This window comes from Limulus polyphemus, unplaced genomic scaffold (genome assembly GCF_000517525.1).
Source record: "Limulus polyphemus unplaced genomic scaffold, Limulus_polyphemus-2.1.2 Scaffold2076, whole genome shotgun sequence".
Taxonomy (NCBI): Eukaryota; Metazoa; Arthropoda; class Merostomata; order Xiphosura; family Limulidae; genus Limulus; species Limulus polyphemus.
The window spans coordinates 58635-79601 of record NW_013667686.1 but is presented as its reverse complement, the minus strand read 5'-3'; the positions used below and the strand labels follow the sequence as shown (position 1 = coordinate 79601).

The 20967-nt window shown below is 34.5% G+C and overlaps 1 protein-coding gene across 2 annotated transcripts in view; it reads left to right on the top strand.

Annotated features, from left to right (window-relative positions):
• Positions 1 to 3295: 3295 nt before the first annotated feature.
• Positions 3296 to 20967, top strand: part of LOC106465857 (zinc finger protein 557-like) — a 28393-nt gene continuing 10721 nt past the window's right edge. The window contains exon 1 of one of the 2 annotated variants that reach the window (XM_022393809.1): positions 3296 to 5334. The gene's annotated coding sequence lies outside the window, so the exon portion shown is untranslated. Of the gene's footprint in view, positions 5373 to 20967 lie in introns of both variants that reach the window. The other variant, XM_013926099.2, reaches the window with a different exon arrangement.

Below are 20967 nucleotides of genomic sequence, written 5' to 3'. Positions count from 1 at the left end.
CTCACTAGTTTAATACTCTGCATTATTCTTATTTAAATATATTATCAGTCGTTCAGTTCGTTATTCTTATTTAAATATATTATCAGTCGTTCAGTTCGCTATTCTTATTTAAATATATTACCTGTCGTTCAGTTCGTTATTCTTATTTAAATATATTATCAGTCGTTCAGTTCCTTATTCCTATTTAGATATATTATCAATCGTTCAGTTCGCTATTCTTATTTAAATATATTACCTGTCGTTCAGTTCCTTATTCCTATTTAGATATATTATCAATCGTTCAGTTCGTTATTCTTATTTAAATATATTATCAGTCGTTCAGTTCGTTATTCTTATTTAAATATATTATCAGTCGTTCAGTTCATTATTCTTATTTAAATATATTATCAGTCGTTCACCTCATTATTCTTATTTAAATATGTTATCAGTCGTTCAGTTCATTATTCTTATTTAAATATATTATCAGTCGTTAAAGTTTTTGCTGTTTGATGAAGTCTACTAACAGATTTCACCTCGTGATTTAAACAGTATTCACTCCGAACAGTAGAACCTGTAAGAAATTGTGAATCACAACAACTTACACCCCCCCCCCCAAATCAAACTTATTCCGTAAGAAAAATTTTCAACATTGATCGTAGTTATCTTACTGTAGTATAAGTTATATTCAATGCCCTTACGTTTATCCCTTTTATACATATCTTGATTCCTGTTTTATATCGTTTTATAAGTGTTTGGCTAAGTTAAAACCAGTGGGAAGATGTACTTGCTTTACTAAATGATTCATACCACGTTTTGTAACATGGGTTGGGTTTCACTGCATAACTTCTAAGCCACGCCAAAAAATCCTCAATGCTGCATTGCATACGAAGCCACACCATATAATCAGTTAACTTTAGGTTTGGAGTAATTTAATATGACATAGGTCAAACTGTACTAGAATAAAATTGAAGCTTTACCATATGGTATTATGATTTAACTTTAGGTTTGGATTAACTTAATATGACATATAGGTCAAACTGTACTAGAATGAAACTGAAGCTTTACCATATGGTATTATGATTTAACTTTAGGTTTGGATAAACCCGAATGGATTATTATTTGGGTTTGTCAGATTTTGCTGCTTATATTAGAGCCATCTGGTAGCCAAAGTTTAAATGTTACAAAGGATAGTCCTAAGATTGCTACATGTCATGTATACCCTGAAGTTCTTTTGTCTTTATTATATAAGATCCATTGTTGAATAGTACTATACCCGAAACCGAAACGTTTCAGTTTCGAATATGCAACCAGTTGCTTATGCAGTTGGACCTCGAACATTATTTTAATTTCTATAAGATCTTAGGTGGAATTGTATCAAACTCTGGTCGTTATCACTTTGATATAAGTTGAACAACTGTGAAAACCTTGTATTTCTTGATAACACAGTGATAATTTAAATCTTACTTTAAGCATATATTCAACCCTTAAAAAGCTATAAATACAAGTCAAGAAAACACTTTTCAAAAAAGGAAGTAAATGTAGAGATGACTAATATCATCCCTTCAAAAACAAGATAATAGGGATGGCATTTGTATCATCCCTACATGATAACACAGGAAAGAATTAACATATAACAACGTATATATAACTATTATATTTCACAATTGAGTTTAATTTAACCTATTTGTGTCCGTTAACATTCTACTACACTGTGTGCCTGTGTTATTATGTAGGGATGATACAAATGCCATGCCTACTATCTTGTTTACATTGTTTTTGAAGGATTGATATTAGCCATCCCTACATTTACTTCCTTTTTTTTGAAAAGTTTTTTCCATACATGTTTGCTTGTTGTTGTTTTTTTAATGCAGTGTTTCAACAGACATAAGAAGGTTGTATTTATAACCAAGTTGTAAATACAGTGAGGTTCCAACTGTAACATTTATTGTATACCTGTTATTGGCTGCTAATTCCTGATTCAACCTCTACTTAAACTTTTTAAAGGAACACCAAATTTCTGTAAGAAAGCTAGCTTCAAGAGGTAATGATAACATTGTTTGCACTAGAATTGTGATTTTTTTATTAATACTAGTTAATAATGCCAATAAAAGCAGATACTCCATTTGAAACTATGCCACCTCAGTGAATCTGGTTGACACCATTGTTTAGGTTTTTCAGTTATCATGTAATAAAAAACAAGCAGAAGAAAGAAGAACAAGAAATTCAAACATTTTGCTATGATATTTACAGACATTCCCAGACCTTGTGACTCAGTCATTACATATACTGTATATTGTTATAAAAAAAAAGCAACACTGTAGAGTATTGTAAAGTTCTGATGACGTATTGAGGAGATATTTAAAATACCATTTCCATGAACAATCCGAGCCATCCATACATAAGCATACCGCCTGCCTGATATGTCTCAAGTTAGATTAAAATATAAAACAAAAAGTGGCCATTTCTTAGGTAACTTTCACAACAGATGACCAGAGAGAGAAATGTATGAAGTGTTTTATATTAATCTTACATCTGTTTTTATTTTATTTATCAGGATTTATTTATCAGCCAGGATTCAGAGAATGTTTATCCGCAAAATTAAACAATATAGAACAACTCGCGTGTGACGTCACAATGCCCTCAATTTCTCTGTAATAACCGGATTTCGCATAAATTTGAAGATGAAATTAACTACAATTGGAAGTAAATTACTACGAAATTGGTGTTTATTACAAGTATACTGGGTGATTTAAAAATTATAAGTGACACTGTCTAAAACAACTTGTTTCCATGGGATTAACAGTATTCCCATAATGTTTGCCTTCAGGCGCTCCCAGAAACGTGTTTTAAAGCAAACGGTTTGTTTTACTCATTGAATCTATAACATTCTGAGGATCTATGGTAAAGATTTACGTGATTTAACTAGTTATAGACACTTAGCTAGAGAAGTGTCCTGTCACTTTGTGGTATTTTAGAAGGTTATGTTACTGCCGGAGGGTGGAAGTTGAGAGCTAACAGAGAGTGATTTCTCTATGTTCGGCTGGTTGTTTACATGTCATCTTCAACCAGTACCCTGAATATGCGCAGTTTCAATTTTCGTCCAGCAACAACGGAGCAGTGACAAACCTTGAAGCAGACATCTTATTGGCTGATGGCAGGCATGTGGCCCCACCGCTTGCCGTGCAGGCGAGCAATGACAGCTAGCAAAGGGGCGGTCGCCTTAGCCGATTGGCAGGTAGCTGATGAAGGGAGCGACAAATGTTTGCTCTCTTGTGGTAAGACGTCTCAACTTCTGTTGGCTGAGATTAGAAGCGCACTTTGTGGTCTAGCTCGACATTCCATCTTGAGACTATAAGTGACATCCAACTTGTGAGCGAGACCGTCTTCACCCTCAAACTGTACAGTCGCATACTTGGCACATAGATCTATAAGTGCTTTTAATTGAAGCTACTTGGAATACCGAATCTGGTCGAAAGAATGGACTTGACTGCGTTACATACCACTCTTCTTTGTGTCGGGTCCTACCTTCATCCATTTCAAAACTACTTTGGTTTTACGGACTTAAGTATATTCCTCTAAATATCAACTTCAACTCTGTGATAGGAGTCAGGTCATAGAAAACGATAGTGAATATGAAGCTTGAATGACAGACAAGATAGACATAATATATCAGGGAAGGAGAACCAAATATATCAAGAAAGAAATGTCCAATTTTGAAGGACAAATATAACAGGCAGAGTGAAAACTCAGAAGATATATACAGAACGTAACAAAGTTTCTGAATCTCTTGGAAACGGGAACAAAGAGAGAATTGAGAGCTGGTGTTCTTGGTTGTATTTTCGTAAATTTCGTCAAACTTACAATACATGTAGGAATTGGCCACCAAGTATAGTTTGTATTAGACAACACTCGGCAATCTGAACATCTAGTCATTATATATGAAAACTGTATCGTTTGTTAACTCAATATACTTAACAAAGAGCGGAAAATACAGTAAAAGAGTCATCACAAACCAACTCAAGTGTAGTGGAAAAGTCATCACACACACTAAATTTAATTTAGTGAGAATGATTACACACCAACTGAAGTCCAGTGCATGAAAGAGACATTAGACCAACTGCAGTCCAGTGCGTGAAAGGGACATTACAGGCCAACTAAAGTCCAGTGAATGAAAGAGACATTACATGCCAACTGAAATCCAGTGAATGAAACAGACATTAGACCAACTGAAGTCCAGTGCATGAAAAAGACATTACAGACTAACTGCAGTCCAGTGCATGAAAGAGCCATTACACCAACTGAAGTCCAGTGAATGAAAGAGACATTACAGACCAACTGAAGTATATATCACAGGAGAGAAATTACGGGCCAACTCAATTCCAGATCATAGGAGAGACATTGTAGACCACCATAAGTCCAGATAATATGAGAGACATTGCAGAAAGTCCAGTGAAAAAGTGATCGCAGACCACAACTCTGCCGCAAAATATACAACCGGCTTTCATTTTGTTTAAAACTCAATCGGTACCTCACATCAAAGGAAGAGAATATTAGAAAATTGTCACTAAACCATGTTTAGAAACCTTATACCTTTAGTTAGGTAATTAGGTCACTCATTATAGTTAAGTTCGTTTGTTGAAATCAACGTAATGATGTGAACGCTTTCTTCAAGAAGCAATAAAACACGAAAGACAAGAGTAATGATTAACAACAATCGAATGATATCTCACAGTAGTAGTTAGTAAACATCTGGTACATATATTGTTCTTTTCTAAGAATCACCGAATCTACACGTAACTGTTCTGTGAATATTGAATGATTTTCCTTTAACTGCGGTTAAAGATAGTTAATACATTAACTTATTCCAACATATGTATTCTAATATTCTGTGCTTGTTTAGATAACACTTTCCGAGTTGAAGCAGATAACAACGAGTGAATGTAAAAGGCAATACCTATATCTTCAGCTTACTTGTCATTAACCTAATCGAGCACACGCTTCGAAGTGAAACTGACTCCAAAGCTAGAGGAACGTTGCACAAAGTATCAAAAGAATGAACTATTTTATAATTTAAAGAAACGGTGAGAAAGAAGCTGAAACTAAGACACGCCTTTATGTTGTGAATCAAAAATTACGAAAAATAATAAAAAAATGTTGCCGTTACTTAGTTACCATGAAAGAGCTTGTTGGTGTGGCAACCGACTTGAGTTAGACTGTTGAGAAATCTCTGGCCCAATCACAGAGCTTAGAAGATATATCAATCTGGCCAGAATTAATAATCGGTGTTCTAACTACTATAATTCACTATACGACTGGCTGGTGGAGGAATCGTGAAGAACATCAGCTTAAGAACAGGTAATTAAGTTGATCAGACCATCTGTAGCTTATACACGGTAAGTCTACAGCAGAAATTATTTCATCCTGACTTTAATTTATGTTTTATTATCTTGTTATGGTACTTTGTTTTCCATTTTGCTAAATCTTATGTATAGAAGTCAGAAGAAACTTTTCAACATTTTAAAAGTATTATGTGATATAATTCTTTTAAAATGTCCAAATTTTGGATCCTTTTGCTACAAGGATGGTCAAAACGCATCTATAAATAACTAACATTACGTGGTAGACTTTGTTTTCTATTATAAATTATATAGAAAAGTTTAAAGTTTGCGGTTTGTGTATTTTCAATAACTTATCTTGAAATTGTTATTGCTTTAAATAATGCCTATTTTTTAATGTTTTTATTGCCAATTTTTTATATACTTATAAATATAAATCTTCGCTATTAATTCTTTAAGTTGGATCCTCCCTATCTAACAAGGCTTCAGTAAATGTTTTTATTTCAATCACTTTGTCTATTCTGCTCATCTCGCCACATCCTGATAATTCGGTTAATACTCGATTTAATGTAATAAGTTGAGTGCATATCCTTGATTTGTTTCTGATATTCCTCACTGTTTCTTGCTACGGCAGTATTTTTCTTATAAAACCACAAAAATTCTCTAAAGAAAACACGAAAAACTATTCATACATTAAAAATGGTTTTAGGTTTTTACAAAAGGCTATCGAAATATTTATATGATTTTCGTATTCAGAAATACAACGTTTAATATATTTATAGAACAAATATGCCGTTATTTTGTACTCTATTTAATCTGATGTTTCGGATAACAAAATAAGAAAAGTTTGAGCTGATATATATTATATGATTTCTGGAGTCAGAAATATAACGCTTGATATATTCATAGAATAAATATGCCAGTTATTTTGTACTCTATTTAATCTGATGTTTCGGATAACAAAATAAGAAAAGTTTGAGCTGATATATATCATATGATTTCTGGAGTCAAAAATACAACGCATGATATATTCATAGAATAAATATGCCAGTTATTTTTTATTCTATTTATACTATGTTTCGGATAGTAAAATAAGAGTTCGTCTACAGTATAACAAACGCGTGTAATCTTTTAAGTTTATATACACTATTCTCGATAATTTTTATAGTCAGTCTTTCAGTGCACATTATTTTGTCTATTTTTTAAAGTAAAAAAATCATAACACGCTATAACAGAAAAGCAGAATCATTATAATTAGTCTAGTTTTTACTGTGCTCTTAGTTATAAATACTATATTCAAAACAAATACCTTTGTGGGGTAATATGATATACAGTTTTTCGTATAAAAAGGCTAATATGATATTTTTATACGAAAAACTGTATATCATATTACCCTTTTTATACGAAAAACTGTATATCATATTATCCTTTTTTATACGAAAACTGTATATTATATTATCCTTTTTTATACGAAAAAATCATGATGAGTAAAATAAGTTTCACCAGAATCTAACACTTGATCATGTAAATTATGACATAATGTTAATTAATAACTTCAGCTTTTCTTTAATATATTGCACGATAATTAGGTAAACAATTAAAACTAGGCCATTTTCGGATTTCTTTATAAATATGGCTTAAATCGAAAACAATTTTATTAACTTATAATGATTTCTAACATACCACGCATGGTGCGCAAGCCACAAAAATGGCGGACATGAAAGCGTGGACTAAGCCTATTGTGTTTTATGATCGCTGTATTTATTGATTTCTATTCTTACGCTATTCATGTGTTTACAGATGTTACAAAATTAGAAATATTCCAATTGGAAATTTTGAAATATTGATCGACGAGATCTTAATAAACACTTTTTATTTTGTGTTAATGAACTCGTCCTTCATTGTCTCCAGAGAATTTAAAACTTCTGAAATGTTAACTTGAACTTAAGAAAATAATAATATAAAGTAGTTATAATCTGACAGTCAATCCCGCTATTCGTTGGTAAAAGAGCAGCCCAAGAGTTGGCGGTGTGTGGTATTGGTTAGCTGCCTTCCCTCTAGTCTTTCACTGCTAAATTAGGGACGGGTAGCTTTGAGCGAAATTCAAAACAAACAAACAACGCTTTATATATATCTTATCCGTGAGATGTTTGATTATTGAAATAAAGAGTGGAAAGCGAGATATTTCGTAATACCCGCACTTAATTCAATACGTTCTAACACTTATGACACACATTTATACAGTATCCAAACTAGGCATAGTACGGATATTATTAAAATCATGAAGGAGTTAACTAGTATCACTAATACCAAAATTGTACTTTGCTTTCTGCACCCAGTAACAAATCACGTACGTTGTACGGAATTGTAAACCCTGTACGCCACAATTATTCTCATGGTTTTTATTGTTTTATGAAAGTACTTTTAAAGGTTTGTATTTTAATAAAATTATAAAAATATCATCAAAACTTTGGAGAAAATAGGACGTGGATGATAACAATATATATATATATAACACTGGATCTGGCGCTTCCACCGTGAGGCGCTTTTGTAACTAAATACCATGCATATGGTGATGAAAAGGTTACAAGTGTCTATGTTAATTTTCCAACTTTTTTAAACGCACATGGATTCATATCACTCACTAAAGATTTCTAATTGTTCAGCGTTTTTAAACGCACGTGGATTTATATCAGTCACTAAAGATTTCTAATTGTTCAGCGTTTTTAAACGCACGTGGATTGATATCAGTCACGAAAGATTTCTAATTGTTCAGCGTTTTTAAACGCACGTGGATTTATATCAGTCACTAAAGATTTCTAATTGTTCAGCGATTTTAAACGCACGTGGATTCATATCAGTCACTAAAGATTTCTAATTGTTCAGCGTTTTTAAACGCACGTGTATTCATATCAGTCACGAAAGATCTTCAAACGTTAAACATCCATGCGTTGTACTCTGTATCAGATTAACATCTCAATAGATGGTCCAACTCACTAAAAATAGCACGTTAAATATCCCTGCATTGTACTCTGCGACAGATTAACATTTTAAGAGATGATAGAACTCATTAAAAACAGCAGATTAAATATCTCTGGATGTAAAATAAAATTAGAAACAAAAATGTTTCTTAATTTACAATGTTAGGTTTCTAGTCTTTCATATTACTCTTCAATTAAGAAAAATGTCCCCAGATAATATAAAAAATACAGGTACTTATAATTTAAAACTGTAACAAAAATAATATATACAGTTAAGAAAAGTGTCCCCAGATAATATAAAAATACAGGTACTTATAATTTAAAACTGTAACAAAATAATATATACAGTTAAGAAAAGTGTCCCCAGATAATATAAAAAATACAGGTACTTATAATTTAAAACTGTAACAAAATAATATATACAATTAAGAAAAGTGTCCCCAGATAATATAAAAAATACAGGTATTATAATTTAAAACTGTAACAAAATAATATTTTCATATTTAATAGATCTGGTCATCACTTTTTTCCGGTAATTTACTATTACGTTTATAAACAGAAGTATTTTTTCTATGCTGCAATTGCAAACATTCTACTGTTTATATGGGATTTTGTATATAGGTTGTATATTTTTGTATATGGGATAATCATATAATATCATCAAAATAAGAAATATTTCCTTGGAAACTTCATAAACAATGTTGAATGTGAAAAAATTCCCCATATTTAAAAATTAACATAATAAATATTTCATTCTTTATCACCAATTAAAATTATTTAGCATCAAATAATTTCCGTTCCAACCAAGAACCTTGTAGATTAGGTGACGTCAGTTATACTCTCTAACGAAATGGCATATATTTCAAGTAACTTTTTGAACGAAACAAATATACATTGTAACCTGTTAGTGTTTGTGAACTTTTGCAAAATTGCATTAGAACGATAAAATCTCTGGTCTTTAAAAGACACGATTCACATCTTAATTAATATTACTTTTTCGAAAAAAAGCATAAAACTCACCTTCTTCCTGAGCAATCGAAGAAAGATATGTTCGACGTGAAAATGTCTGTTTTGTTATAGTTTTCCCCGTTTTTGCTCTTAATGACTTTTTAACGAAACATCAAGTATATGCATTTTTTATTTCTTTACGTTACTCCTTATGTTTATTTGGCATAATTCTATCATTAAATTTGACAGATCAAAATGAAACCATGTGTTTTATTCTCAGACATTCTCAAAGTATACTATTTTAATAAGACAAAACTGAGCAACAGCGTTTGGAACATATGTTTCACTTTTATAGTACGATATACTTTTATGATTTTTTCATAATTATGTACATTTCTTAAAAATACAAAACCTTAAATATTTCTTACCTTTCTAGGCTGTACATAGTTTTGTGCTTTTTCTCTAATTCCCTATTGGGAAAGTTGGAACTTAAAGAGAAGGCAAACAATACCTTTACACAACAAGAAAGAAGTGTTTACTTGCGGCTGAAAAAATTCTAAAATTTCATGTCCTATTGTTTTGTAAAGATAATGGTAGAAAAATAAAATTATTTAAACCTAACCTTCTGAACATTATTCTGAGGATCTAAACTCATCTGTCTGATTTCTAGGATCTAAAGTCAGTTGTCTGATCTCCAGGATCTATATTCAGTTGTTTGATTGCTAGGATCTAAACTCAGCTGTCTGAACTCTCCGATCTAAACTCAACTGTCTGAACTCTAGGATCTAAACTATAAGATCTATATTCAGTTGTCTGATCTCTAGGATCTAAACTCAGCTGCCTCAATTCTAGGATCTAAACTCAGCTGTCTGAACTCTAGAATCTAAACTAAGATTTCTAAATTCTAGGATCTAAACTCAGCTGTCTGAACTCTAGAATCTAAACTAAGATTTCTAAATTCTAGGATCTAAACTCATCTGTCTGATTTCTAGGATCTAAACTCAGCTGTCTGATCTCTAAGATCTAAACTCAGCTGTCTGAACTCTCCGATCCAAACTCAACTGTCTGAACTGTAGGATCTAAACTATAAGATATATATTCAGTTGTCTGATCTCTAGGATCTAAACTCAGCTGTCTGAACTCTAGAATCTAAACTAAGATTTCTAAATTCTAGGATCTAAACTCATCTGTTTGATTTCTAGGATCTAAAGTCAGTTGTCTGATCTCTAGGATCTATATTCAGTTGTTTGATTGCTAGAATCTAAACTCAGCTGTCTGATCTCTAAGATCTAAACTCAGCTGTCTGAACTCTCCGATCCAAACTCAACTGTCTGAACTCTAGGATCAAACTATAAGATCTTTATTCAGTTGTCTGATCTCTAGGATCTAAACTCAGCTGTCTCAATTCTAGGATCTAAACTCAGCTGTCTGAACTCTAGGATCTAAACTAAAATTTCTGAATTCTAGGATCTAAACTCAGCTGTCTGAACTCTAAGATCTAAACTCTAAGATCTATATTCAGTTGTCTGATCTCTAGGATCTAAACTCAGCTGTCTGAATTCTAGGATCTAAACTCAGCTGTCTGAACTCTAGGATCTAAACTCAGCTGTCTGAACTCTAGGATTTCAACTCGGCTATCTAAACTCAGCTTGGTGTACGATAATATGGTTCATGAAGTTCATGTTGTTACGCGTGTCTGACAACAGAAAGTGTAACTAAATATTTACAAATAAAGAAACTACTGCTGGTGTCTATGAAACACTATAAATTTATGAATTTGTCAGGCTTCTGAATTTACAATAGTGTTTTTGTTGTGAATTACGTTAGGGGTGGGGTTAAATAAACCGTAAGAAACTCAACTAAGGGATCTATTGACCTACTCAATTATCGGATCGTTTTTATAAAGTTAAACTTGTCGGTTTTTACTGTCCGTCTCTCTTTTTCTGTGTTCAAAATTTCACCCCGTGACTTGTGAAATTCGATGCTGTATGCAACTACTGAGGATGACGGTGTCGGGTAACCGAAGGCCGATTTCTCGCTCTATAAAAGACTTGGCTTTGTTACTTTCAAAAAAATTAAGCTAGTGTGTTCATCGGAAAGGCTGCGCGCTCAAGGTAGCGCACGGTTCCCATGCGGCACGCAAACGAAGAACAACGGCTCGCGGTTTAATTTGCTCACACGCGTTTGCCCGTGAGACACTGTCATCTGATATGTGCAAACCCACTGCTTGACGCGGCAATGTGATACTTCCCCGTCTAGTCAAGCACGAAATACGAAAAAAAAAAGAAGTCAAGAGTGAATTGTTTTTTAATATACTAAAATGCAATTATACAAAGTCAATTTAGTTATTGGCTTTATTAGAAATAACCCTTTTCTTCTCAAAATACATAAACCAAACACGTGACTGTTATTTGTTTATCCATTGATCGATGAAAAACATTTATTGAACAGTTAATTAAAGCTGTAGTGTTTGTTCTTGAAAACCCGACAAACGTTCACTTTATCTACCTGCTTTGAAAGTGATTATATTCTCCGATGAAATAATAGTTTTTTGAACAGGAAGCAAAGATAATGTGAATCATATATATATATATATATATCTATTCATTCGATTCTACCGTATAAGGTCAGCCGGAGGATCAGTGTTAAGTTTACGGACAGGGTTCGATTCCCCACAGTGGGTATAACTCAGATAGCCCATTGTGTAGCTTTTTGCTGAAAACACGACCAATCAATCGTATTAAACTCTTTAGTATAATTCAATAAAACGAATGAGAAAAAGAGGATGCCGAAAACCTATTAAAGCTAGGTTTGTTGAGTCGGAACGATCGTGAGCCTTATATGTATAGTGTTTTGAAATGTATTTTCCTTATAGCAGTGAACCTATGTTTCATGAAATCCTATTTGAATATAGGTTCACTGTGGTGAGTGAAAGACAACTGAAATCACCATACGTATAATATACACTCCACCGATATACGAAACCTACGCTTATTCATTGATTTGCCCTTGTTCAAGGAATTCCCAGAAACCGATATAACTCCGTTACAGTTGGTGATAGACTAAGCTTCGTGTATGTTTTTAGAATCTTGGACGTCATTTTTTGGCCAGATGTAAGTGTTGGAACAATCTTGAACTTTATTTGATGGGTCAGAGAAAATCATTAGAAAAATCTCGATCTTTGTTTGTTGGTCAGGTGAAAGGGTTGAAACAATTCTAAACTTTGTTTGTTTGGCCTGAAGAAAGTATTGAAACAGTCTTGAATATGATGGGTTGATAATATAACTAAAAAAATAATCCTTTTAAGTCAGCAGCACCTTCAATATTCGATTTGTATCCGCACCTGACTATGAAGACCAGTAATCATGAGTTGTCAGTGGTTTTATTATTGTTATCATGCTACTAGTACATAGTATTAACTGTTTTTATATTGGGGAATTAAATGTGTCTGTGCTGGAGTAGTATAGAATTCAAGTTAAAAGAGCTTAACTCTACCATGTGCTTACAATTCATGGCCCCCCTGAAATATGAAACAAAAACTGGGTAAGTATTTAGTGTCTGTTTGTTTGTTGTTAAGCACAAAGCTGCACAATGGGCTATCTGTGCTGTGCCCCACCACAAGTATCGAAACCCAGTTTTTAGCGTTATAAGCTTTCAGAAGTATCGCTGCGTCACTGGGGGCTAAATGATCTTATTACACACCATATCAAGTGATACGTTCAGTCTATATCATACAAGAATCTGTTGAATTTGAAAACTAGCCTAATTATTAATCTGTATTTGGAAACGCATTTTTACACTAAAATAATGACACTCAAAAGAGAAACCACGATGGCATGATGAGCGCTAGCACATGAACAAGATAGGAATGATGTTTCGGTTTCAAGCAGGACTTACTGAGCTTGCTAGAATTAATTCTAATGAACAAGATAGACGTTTCGATTTCACACAGGGCCTACTGAACTTGCTAGAATTAATTTCCATAAACAAGATATACGTTTTGGTTTCAAGCAGAACTGAGCTTGCTGGAATTAATTTAATGAATATGGTAAGGTTGACCTTTGGTTTTCAGAACATTTGATAAAGATTTGGGAAAACCTGTACCTGTTTACTGACAAAAACCAGGTGCTTCAGGAAACTTTAATTTACATTATCTTATAAATATTGATTTCTTTCGTAAATTGCGAAGATATACACAGGGATTATCTGTTCTAGTCGTTCCTGAGATATGCACAGGAACTATCTGTTCTTGCCGTCCCTGATTTTGGACTGATAAACTAGAGGGAAGATAGCTAGTCAACAGCACCCACCGCCAACTCTTGGACTACTCTAATCGAATAGTGGAATTTGCCCATCACTCTTATAACGCATCCCGGCCCAAAGTGCAGAGTGCGTTTTTGCAGCAACAGGTCGCGAACCATCAGATTCATAGACCGGCACGATAACCATTACTTTAGTTACATTAACTTCTTTCTCAAGTTAACAATTTCATAGTCTTAACGATTGTAAAGTATATTTAAAAGTTAAATTATTTTAACGTATACAGATACAACGTGAACCAACTTTCCATCCACCACAAAAAAAAAAAGTACAAACAATCTGAACTTTCGCGTCCATGTATTCATAAAACTTTCCTTCAATAAAACCACCGGAAACGGAACCAGCATGCATCACATGGTTCCTCAATATGCTATCCATTTGAATATACGAAGGACCAAAAAAGCTTTTGAAAAGCAAACATCCTCCCTTAATTCCACACTGTTGTATACTATCAACCGCCTCAACTTTCTTTGTACATAATCTCAGCTTTGTTATGCTGTTTATGAGCAAGAGAACACAAGACTGTTGTAGATCAAGCTTCTGTGTATTTCCTATTACGTAGGATGGCGACTAGGGATGCTATAGCACCCTCTGGCTTGACGTACGGGGGTGCTGCGTACCTACTGGTGATGTTAGAATAAAAAATACAATTACTAACACTACTAGCTTTGGGAATAAAGATTCCAAAAGTCCGGTTTCTGACTGGAGTAATCGGTTTTTAGTGAGTTACTCCGGTTCTCTGAATGCGTGGTTCCTATCACATCCAGGGGTTTCCATTTTGTTCGACGGTTTTCAGCACCCTAATTGCACCAGTGGTAACGGATGGCATGATCATACTTTTGTATATCTGCTCTTGGTATATTTATGTCTATCGTGATTGGTGGGGCTGTTTGGTTTATATTTCGAGTATTTAGTATTGATAATTCTAACCTGAACCTCTGTGTTAAATGCGAAAAGAAGAAAATTCTGAGACATATTAACGTGATAATTGACCAGTGGCTTCAGCTAGAATGTGATGACTCATGAACTAGTATTATTTTTACTGATACAGCGGCTGACATGACTAGAATATTATTATTATCCACGTATTTATTAACATGTTGGAAATAGAAAAGTCACGACCATGAATGTTGGCTTTCAGTGTGCATTTTGTGATAGGATTATACAAAGAACACTTTACGTAGTACTAAACAAACGTTTAGAGTAACTTAAAGAGATTATAAATTAATCGCTTGCTTCTTTCTGTTAACACAGATCTCACTGACCCGCACGGTTTAAAAAAGTTCTGGTATTCTTTCGTGCGTGTTAAGTGAAGACGAGAAGGAATCTATATTAAAGTATGTGATATAATGATATTTCTTTGATCCCCGAAAACAGCGTTGAACATGACTCGTTTGACGTTAAAAATTATACTTGAGTTGTGTGAAAAAAAAACAGAATAAAGTTGTGTGAAAAAAACAGAATAAAATCCATGAAAATTGCTTTAGACTGTATTTCTGATTATAACGAACCCGAGGGACCAGAAATAAAGAGCGTAAAACTAAAATGTGTAAAATAAAGAGTATATTATATAATTTAGAGGCATCAATAGATCTTATTTTTATGCAATAAAAGATACTGTGTTCATGTAATTTTGCATTTTACGGTGCTGTTATATTTTACCGATTCCCGTTTTGTTCTATTTCCTTAACTGACCACTATGGCTCTGTTGAGTCAGTAAGGCTTACTAAAAATTTCAGGTTGTTTTCTTTGAATCATTTAGTTCTCTCTACATCCGCTTGGTGTTCTAATTCGTTGTTAACCACAAAGCTACAGGACGAGCTATCTGCGCTCTAACCACCACGGGTATCGAAACCAGATTTGTAGTGTTATAGTCCTCAGATTTATCGCTGAGCCACCGGAGCGGGATTATATTTTCCTATATTTGTGGATTATCACTCGAAACAATATTTCATTGTTTTATTTAAGTTAAAGTAGATATGTTATCATGCACTTAGAAAACGTATATATTTCAAAATTCTTACTATGGCAGGTAATATAAGGTTTACAAAATTTTAAAGCAACTTCGTTATCATTTCAAATAATTGTAATTATATTTTCTCAATACAATGCGTTCAGCTTATTATAATGGTGTATATTACGTCTGATTTTTTCAAGCCACAAAGGGATCGAACTCCAAACTAACCGCTGAGCCATTGCGTGATGGAAACTAACGTTGGTAAATATAGTATTTGACTGGGTGTGACTACACAATTTTAATTATAATTTACGGAAAATAATTGTTTTAAGCGTAGGAGTGTTCGAACTAAGAATTTTAGTGTCATAAGCCCTCATGTTTATCACTGAGACACTGAGGGGTACAAACAAATTATAATGTGACTGGGAGGGGGGAGGAAATTGTGCAAGTAACTGGTTAGTTTGGACCAACAAACTGGTTGTTAATAATGAAGATGATCATCGTTTTATATCGGTCGCAAAAAGTTATGTATAATTATTTTATCATCAACTGAAATAGTTTATTGAAGTTTTCAATCTCAACGGCCCGCAATCCATACGTGGGCTAAATGACCAGATAAAAGATCTCTGGGGTTATTTTGACGGTTATACCTGCGTTACTAACCACAGGGAAGGATCCAGTCAACAATGTCTGCCGTCGCAAGGATTTTCTATACCTTCGTTACTTACCACATGGAAAGATCCAGTAAACAATGTCTGCCGTCGCAAGGATTTTTTATACCTGCGTTACTAACCACAGGGAAGGAACCAGTGAACAATGTCTGCCTTCGCCAGGATTTTCTATACCTTCGTTACTATCCACAGGGAAGAATCCAGTCAACAATATCTGTCGTCGCAAGGATTTTCTTTGGTTATCTGAACTGAATAACGGGCTTGATTGTGACTTTTATAACGCACTCACTGCTAAGCGTGTCCAACTGCACCACTTCTTGTATCCTGGACTCTGCTATCCGCAGCCCGACACGCTAATCATGGCCAGTCCAAATAACATATTAAAACCAAGTTTAAGATTTTCGGTCCGGTATTGTCACATAATCTAATCACAGTGGTAAAGAAAAATACTTTATTTTGAACGATTCCTATCATTATATCGATTTTATTATAATGTCATGAAACAGAATTTATACCGAGTCAGGTTTACCATGTTACTATTTTATTTAAAAAACTACTATTTTGGTTTAAACTTATGATAGTTCAACCCAACAGTTTCAGTTCAACAAGTTTCTTTACTATATCACCCTCCCTCTGTGGTTCAGAGGTAAGTTTTAAGTTCACAATGCTAAAATCCGCTGTTTGATTCCAGCGGCGGACAGAACACAAATAACAAATTGTGAAGACTTACGCTTAAAATACAACAAAAAATTACTGTGTAACAATCTTAGAATTCTAAAGATAAACCTTGAGGTATTCTTACGTGATGTAATATTATAATTCCAACAAATCTTAGTGTCTGAGGATGTTAATAAATGATAGGTTTAGTAATAATTTCTTTTGGTGTATAATAATTGTGTAAAAAAAATATCATAAAATCCCCACATTTAACTGATTCATGACAATGAGCTGGTGTATCAATAAATCTGATAAAATATTGTTCTTCCTTACTGTATATATTGTTACTGGTGGATGGCGGATGGCTAGACGAAAAAGAGTCATTGTTTCTTTTTTGCTCTTATGGTATTGAATTTCGTTTGGTTGCTTTTAAGCACAAAGCTACACGATGGACTATCTGTGCTCTGCCACCAGTGATATCGAAACCCGAATTTTAGCGTCGTAAGCCTGCAGACTTACCGCTGAGCCACTAGGGGGCTTCTCGTACAGAAAGTGAGAGATTAGGTTAGAAGATCCTTTTCCGCTAATGGGAGGAATTGCTTATCATCTAGCAATAGATGGTGATTTCATCATTTAAATTTTTGACATGTTCTCATTAGTGTAGGACAACACAGCTCCTATACCCACTTCGATCTCCTGTCTGTTACCTCAAGTCCTTAGTGAACCTCTCCAGCGTTCTTCTTAAAAAAGGAGAAGAAGAAAAAAAAAACATCCAAAGGGAGGTAGCGCTGTAGTTGGAACAAGAAAGCATTTATCAGAGACAATTTGAACCATCTATTCGGCTTTGTTGGAGCTTTCAGTTGCACATTGCGCGGATGGGCTTACCATGGGTCGCAGCTGCAGTGTGTACGATGCTATAGACCTACTTCCTTTTCGCAGGTGTGCCTCTGTGCAAGGGACAAAAAAGTGGCGGTAGGGCGTCTGGGTTCAAGGCTAGGACGCCATTCTTCGGTGGCTCGGCGTGAGCTCTTCGGTAACAACCGGTTACTGCTACTGTTTAGTCGTGGAAAATGCGCTTAAACCGAGTTTCGTTAGAAATTCCATTTTGTCAGAACAAATATAGTACCACTGGAGACTTCCCGTACCTTTTAGGGACTGATGCTTTACTCACAAAAGAACAGCTTACCACGCCACCAAACTGCATGCACCAAAGTTCAAGAGCATGCGCTCCAACGGTTTCCAAAGAAAATCCAATGTGGACAATTAGAATGATAAAAACAGCGTCATCGATGTGATTTTCATTCTGGAAACCAAGAATAATTTTTCCTCTTTGTATTTGTGATGTGCCCGCGAAAGGTATCGAAACCCGGTTTTTAGCGTTATTAGCCTTCAGACTTACCGCTGAACCAATGAAAGAGTGGGGCGTTCTATTTGCAATCAATTCCATAAAATTCCTTATCTGAGATACGTTCTTAACACAACAAAATTTATTTGTTATTAACGTTTGAGACAAAGTATTGCTTATGTTAGAAATAGCGGACAAAAATAACTAGTTATATTGTGAAAACGTTGGATACCAAAAAAGAAAAGTAGAAACCAATTCCAGGATCATATCCAACACTATAATATTAAGACTAAATGAAGAAAGAGAATTCGAAAGAAAAAAAAACGAAAACAAATACGCACTTAAAGATAAAGAAAATTATTACATTATTTTGTGTAACAGATGCTTTTTGAATTTGTCTTTCTTTGTCTAGTTGCAGACTGTTAATTGATATAAAAATATAATAATTAGCACATTTGTGAACGATGTCTTCTGAATTTGTATTTGTAGTTTTGAAGATTAGTACATTGTTACAAATATATATAGTAATTATCCATTTATTGTGTGTGATCAGCGAGCTCTGAATTATTATCTTTCTCTTGCTGTACGGAGGATTGATTACATTATATCAAGTCACGCGACAACCACAGCCGATTTAAGGTCACGGTGGAGCGGAATGTATCAGAACTACATTTTTGTTATTGTTTCACATTTCGAGGCCTGGCATGGCTTGGTGGTTAGAACGCTTGACTTAAAATATGCGGGTCGTAGGTTTGAATACCGTCACCGAACTTTCAGCCACAGAGGCGTTATAATGTGAGGGTCAATCCCACCTTTCTTTGGTAGAGAGTAGCCCAAGAGTTGGCGATGGATGGTGTTCACTAGCTATCTTCCCTCTAGCCTATCACTTCTAAATGGAGTAAGGTTGGCACAGATAGCCCTTGAGTAGCTTTGCGAGGAATTCAACAAACAAAAACAAGTAGTGTGATGCCAGTGATAATTGCTCGCTATTGGAAGGGTACTCAACAACACTTTCCGACGCAAGATATTCATACACTCAGATTAAAGAGATGTGTTCAAGTCAAGGATATATATAATTTTAAGAGGGGAATATTTCCTGTACTCAACGGCTTTGAAAAATACAAATTTATACTGATCAACTTGGGGCACCAGGACCACCCAGAAACAGACTTGCAAAAAGTTGTATCCCAGCCAAAATATGCAATTTCCGGCGTCTTGTAACGGGTGAGAATCCAGGAACACAAAGATGAGTAGCAAAATCTGTCCATTTGACGCAGGCAACAACAAATAACATAATCACGAAGGATCTCCATAAAGAAAATCGACATTAGCAGCTTCCACGATATATCCATTCAAGAGTCGCAAACCTCAAGCAGCTAGGAAATGAACCAAGTATTTATGATATCCCAGACGAAGACATTCTGGACAAGTCATAGGATGCAGTACAGATGGATTGCTGGGGGATCAGACAGTTGAAATAAGCACTGGATAATCGTTGTCCTTCTACAATAGGTAGATTATAGAAGGCAGCAGGAAGGCGGGGGATGCTATAGAGATGAAGTAACTTTTCATATTAAAAACTGTGCCGTAGAACTATTGTCAAGATATACGATCGTCAGATAGAACATGACCTGACCTAACTCAACGACGTAGTGAGGCCTCAAAATCGTTTGAATATAACGTACTCAACCCAGTATATTGTTATGATTGACACAAATAGATAGTAATTATTACAGTATTTGCGAGAGCGATGTTTCTGAATCTATATTATGGGATAGCAATGAGTATACGGATTCACAACGCTAAAACTATGGGTTTGCTTCTCAGAGGTGGACACAGCCAATAGCCCGATGTGGCTCTGCTATAAAACACATACACTCTGAAATTTTATTTCTTTATTCTTTAGACAATTATTTTGTTTCAAAGCTCTTGTAATTCTCACGGTACTTGTGTGAGAGGTGAATTGGAATTTTCATCTCTTTGTATTTTATAGGCTATTATTTTGTAACACTTCGTACAGCGAACTGTTAACACTAATAGTGAAACACAACACACGCCCCATTTCATTGTTTCCAATTGGGAACACTTCCACAGACTTGATCTTCATCTGTCTTTCTACTGTTTGTTATGAATTTCGCGCAAAACTACACGAGGGCTATTTGCGCTAGCCGTCCCTAATTTAATAGTGAAAGACTAAATGGAAGTTAGCTAGTCAACACCACCCACCACCAATTTTTGGGCTACTCTTTTATCAACGAATAGTGGGGTTGACCGTTACATTATAATACCCCCCCACGGCTGAAAGGGCAAGTATGTTTGGTGAGTTGGAAGTTGAGAACCTAACTTCCTCTTCATCCGTAATAAACTTTGTGTTGTTGAATTAGCAAGTTTGTTGTGCTTCAAAAAAGAAAGAGATCATCATGAGTGTGCTTCAGGAGACAAAACAGCACTAATATCACTGGATCAATCTTGAGAAGAACTTGTGAAAAAAAATTATTATATATAATATTTTAAAAGTATGAAATAGTCGATGATTATGGATTCAGTACATATTCTTTGGTAAAAAGCAAATAATTGCTAATCTTATCAGGCATGTAAAAACATTGACCTTTTGCAAAGACAGAGAGTACTTCAAAATCCGCAGACCAGACAGTCTTGAAGTAAAAAAGAAAATTCGCGCCCTGTCTTTTATCACAAATGTGAAGGTTAAATTTATTTATGAAGAGGTATGCTTGAACTCGTGAAGAGCCGAAATCGACTCGGGGGGGGGGGG